This window comes from Zingiber officinale, chromosome 6B (assembly GCF_018446385.1).
Source record: "Zingiber officinale cultivar Zhangliang chromosome 6B, Zo_v1.1, whole genome shotgun sequence".
In the NCBI taxonomy this organism is placed as follows: Eukaryota; Viridiplantae; Streptophyta; class Magnoliopsida; order Zingiberales; family Zingiberaceae; genus Zingiber; species Zingiber officinale.
In genome coordinates, this window is record NC_055996.1 from 29,698,748 (window position 1) to 29,703,707 (window position 4,960).

At 34.8% G+C, this 4,960-nt stretch overlaps 1 non-coding gene across 1 annotated transcript; it reads right to left on the bottom strand.

Moving 5' to 3' along the window:
* Window positions 1-3,714: 3,714 nt before the first annotated feature.
* Window positions 3,715-3,820, bottom strand: LOC121993353. Its single transcript, XR_006115213.1, has one exon. It is a non-coding gene; the product is annotated as a small nucleolar RNA R71 (small nucleolar RNA).
* Between the last annotated feature and the right edge of the window lie 1,140 nt (window positions 3,821-4,960).

Consider the following 4,960-nt stretch of genomic DNA (forward strand, 5'->3'; position numbering starts at 1 on the left):
CAAAACTATTTTAAAAATCCTTTAAAAACTATTTTTTTAAAACTATTTTAAAAATTCTTATAAAAATTCTTTTAAAAATTATTTCTAAATTATTTTTTTAAAAAAATATAGTTAAAAATTATTTTAATACTAAGGCACTTAAATTACTTAAAACTTAAATTTAAAATTTAAATTTAAGACTTAATATAACTTAGAATTAAAACTTTAAATTCATACCTAAGATAAAACTTAAAACAAAAAATTTTGACTTTAAACTTAATCAAGTAATTAATAAGTAAATATCTAATTCTTTAAATCTAACCTTATTTGAGAACTAAGCTTGATTTGATTAGAACCTAAGTTTAACCTTATTAAAAATATTAAAATTACTCTAAGTCATTTTTTTTAATCAACCTTTAAAATATTAATTATTTTTATTAAAACATAATTAAAGTTTGACTTAAATTGAACCTTACTTAACCTTGTTTAATAACGAGTTTAACTTCAAATTACCACCAACTTTAAACTAAGTTAATCCAACTTAAAATGAAGTAAATGAAAAGTTAAATTATAACTAACACCTTCATCAATTAATACAAAATTTAGATTATAGCAAAATTTAATCAATAAATTATTAATATTGATCAATTATTGAATTAATAACAACTTATCTTACTTATCATTACACTAAATGTTAATTTATTTCAACTGAATCTAACATTAATTACGGTTAGTCAAATTTAAATGAACAATTTTATAAAGATAATTATACAATCGCCTAAAACACTTAGGTACGAAAATATGTTACGGGGGAGTAATAAATAAGGAGGATTAATAAATTAAAAGAGTATCAAATTTATGGGGGGGTTTGTTTTTTAATTATCTCCTTAAGTGTTATTTTTTAATCTTCTCTTTAAAATCTCTCTAGAAAATTCTACCTCATTTAAAAAAAAAAAAAAAAAATTCTAGTTTGAATATTTTTAGCAAATATTTTCAACATTTTATGTTAGGTTCAGGGGAGGAATTAATTAAAATTTTCCCTTTATTTTAAAATTTGTGTTTAAAAAATATTTTCTTAAAAAATTTTTAAACCTATTTTTGAAAACTAACTCTTATAAAACTAAGTTGTTTTTAAAAAATTGGGTTTTACCTTTTATTGAAAATTGATTTTGAAAATTAGATTTAACTTAGTTTTGAAAATTGAATTTAAAAATCTAGTTCTTAAAATTTGATTTTACTTAATTTTGACAATTTGACTTGAACGTTAAATTTTACAAAACTTAGTTTTAAAAATTGCCTTGTTATTGAAAATTGTAGAAATTAGATTTTTCAAAACTTAAGTTTACAAACTAAGCTTCTCAAAATCATTTTCCTTAATTTTGAAAATAGAATCGTTTACAAACTTAGTGTTGAAAAATAAATTTCAATCAGTTTTTGAAAAATAAAATTTTCAAACTCAGTCTTGGAATTTTTGAAAACTTATTTGAAAAGCATTTCAAAATTGAAACTTGTTTTGAAAATTTAAAATTTGATCTTGAAATTTAGAACTTATACACTTGTGTTTGAGATTTTGTTTATCTAAACTTAGCTATTTTTCTAAAATCTAAAAGCTAATGCTTTAAACAAGTTTTCAAAAGTTTAAACTCCCCCAGATTATCTTGACATTTTTACTGAAGTCTATGCTTACTTAATCCATGCTTATTTTTGATGAATGCCAAAGGGGGACGGTTAAGTGGTTAAGTTAGCTAAACCAGAATTGAAAATACAAACTAACTTAAAAACCCTTTAAATGCTTGTTTTTTTCTTGCATATGTTTTCACTAACTTAACCAGGTTGTCATTCCATCAAAAAGGGGGAGATTGTTGGTGCGGTTAGCACTAATGATTTAACCCAAGTTTTGAGGAATGACAAATCAGGTTAAGTTAGTTTGTTGTTGTCTAACACTCTGATCGAGTGTGCAGGAGAAGCCCAGACAGGTCGACGGGCTGACCGGATGTCTGGCACGAAGCCCAGCTAGGTTGACGGGCTGACCGGATAGCTGGCGAGAAGTCCAAGCGGGTCAACGGGCTGACCGGACGCTTGGCGAGAAGTCCAGCTAGGTCGATGGGCTGACTGGATAGCTGGCGAGAAGTCCAGACGGGTCGAAGGGCTGACCGGATGTCTGGCAGGTGAGTAAAGGTAAGTCACTGGAAGGGAGTGACTGTGAGGACGCGTTCCCAGGAAGGGAACATTAGGTGTCGATCCGGCTTAGATCCATTTCAGATATCTAAGTCGAGATCGTGACTAGATTCCGGTCTTGGAAAGACGGAATCTAAGTCATACTTTTTCATGTCAAACTCATGAACTGTGCTAACACTTTGTTTTGCAGGAAATTTATTATACTTGCCTCAGACTAACCTTGTCTTACAGGAGAAGGACCTGTTCTGGAGAAAGGTGGTCCGGGCGCCCGGAGGAGATCCGAGCGCCCGGAGGTCCGGGCGCCCAGAAGGGATCCGGGCGCCCGGGAGGGATCCGGGCGCCCGGGAGGCAAGTTTTATCCCGATTGCGCGCCGCCACGTGGAGCTCACTAGTTGGACCTGCCACGTCTCACCAGGGTGCCTGGAAGGGATCCGGGGTGCCCTGAGCTTCATATAAAAGAAGGGGCAAGGGTAGAGCTTCTATATGAACTGAGAATCCAAGATCTGCTGCTCTGTGCTCTTGCGACGCCACGAAAAGCTCTCCGACTCAGTGCTGATTTTGTTTTAATTCTATTTTCGGTATTTTCTTTATCTGTCAATTCTTGTACTTAACTCTGTAATATTCGAATTGATAGTGATTGCCCAACGAAAGTACTCACGGAGTACGGGCCTTCGAGTAGGAGTCGTCACAGGCTCCGAACGAAGTAAAATCAATTGTGTTCATTTACTTTTCCGCTGCGTACTTTTACACTCGAGTTTTCGAATCGATATTCACCCCCCCTCTATCGAACGATCACGGTCCTACAGGCTTGTTGGCGGCGCCTTAGATGGTGTTGGCGGTGCCTCCAGCAGTGTATAAAAGGAGTGTTCGAGGCAGCAGCAAAATCATCAATTCTCAAGTGCTTCTACTACAACGTGCTGCTCCAAAAGACGCCCTGAAGTGTTGTTACAAGTCCCTGACGACCCGGAGCTCCGAGATTTTGATTCTGTCATCGGTATAATTGTTTTTTATTATTGCACTTATTGTAATACATATTTGTACTCTCTTTGCGTGATATAGTTGTTGCCCATAGAAAACGATCAATGATCGCAGGCCTTGGAGTAGGAGTCACCCTAGGCTCCGAACTAAGTAAATACTTGTGTTCACTTTTGTTGTCTTTTATTTCCGCTTCTTTAACTCGATAGTTTTATGAATCCGAAATGCGTGAAAGCCACGAACGTTATTCACTCCCCCTCTAGCGCATCTCGATCCAATATCATATTGAAACAGAAAGTTTCCAACTAGACCCGGAGTTAATTTTCATAATACAAGGTCACAAATTTGGAGGAGAAGTATCAGAAAGTCCTTATCTACACCTTGAGACATTTCTAGAACTTTGTGATATGATGAATTGTGAAGGAGTGTCAGCAAATGCAGTTCGATTGATAGCATTTCCTTTCAGTATCAAGGATAAAGCAAGAACTTGGTTATATTCCCTCCGTCCTCAAAGCATCACAAGTTGGAAACAATTGGAGAAGCAATTTCTAGATCATTTTTTCCCTCCAAGTAGAACAATTTATATGAGAAATTGCATCACAAATTTTGCTTAGGCATATGGAGAATCATTATTTGAAACATGGGACAGATTCAAGAGTCTACAAAGATAGTGGCCTCATCATAGTTTGGAAAAATGGTTGACCGTGCACATATTCTATAGGAAAATTTCTTTCTCAGATAAGTGTTTGTTAGATTCATCAGCTGGAGGTTCTTTTATGGACAAGAGTGTAGACGAAGCATATACATTGATTGATCAAGTAGCATTAAACTTCCATGAATGGTCAAGCAAAAGTTGGATGGAATCTCCCTTAGAAATTCAAGAAGTAGAAGCCATATATACAAGAGAGTCTGCCAAACAAAATGCAGTTCAACCACCCAAGAATGTTGAAATTCACAAGTCACAGAATGAGGAGTTCAAACATTTAGGGGAAAAGATTAATAACATAGTTTCAAAATGGTTCAAGGAAGACCTTCCTTCTACACAGACTAGATCTAGTGTAAATGATAATAATTTTAAGTTGAGAAGTGGCAAGAATCATGAAGAATTACTGAAGAAGGATTTGTTTAGAATTGAGGAGAAGAATAATAGAAGAGCTCAAGAACTTAGTTTCATTACTCCAGGAAGTTCCCAAAGGCCACAAGTACCTTTCCCTCAACAATTGATCACACCTACACTAGATAAGCAAGTTGGACCTCCTCCGCAAGCTCAAAGGGAATATGGGAAAAAGGAAGTACCTTTCCCAAGACCTTCACTAAAGGTTCCTTTTCCACAAAGGTTAGTGAGGGTCAATGAAGACAAAGACTTTGGTAAATTTTGTGACACTAATATGGTTGAGTATAGATTTCTGGATGTATATGAAGATGAGGACTCTTTAGATGAGGATTGTGATGATAATGCAGTGGATAACAAGTTTTCAGATCTACCTTCTGAGTTTACAAGGTGTTATGATGAAATTGAATTTTTAGACGATGAATGTGATGTGGTAGATCAACTTAAAACTGAAAATGAAGTTAGTGATCCTCCTATAGATGATTCTCCCACTGAGGATATTGATGTTGGTTTATTTTTTGATGCTTGTGTTGATGATGATGTTATGAAAGGAAGTGTAGGGAGCTGTGTTGTGGAAGCAACATCTCAAGAATCACCTCCTTTATCCACACAACCTTCTGAGATTATGAGAGTTGCAAGAATTAAATATATTGTGGACTAATGTGTAGGGGCTTGTGCAATAGAAGCAAAGCCCCAAGAATCACCACTTTTAGAGGC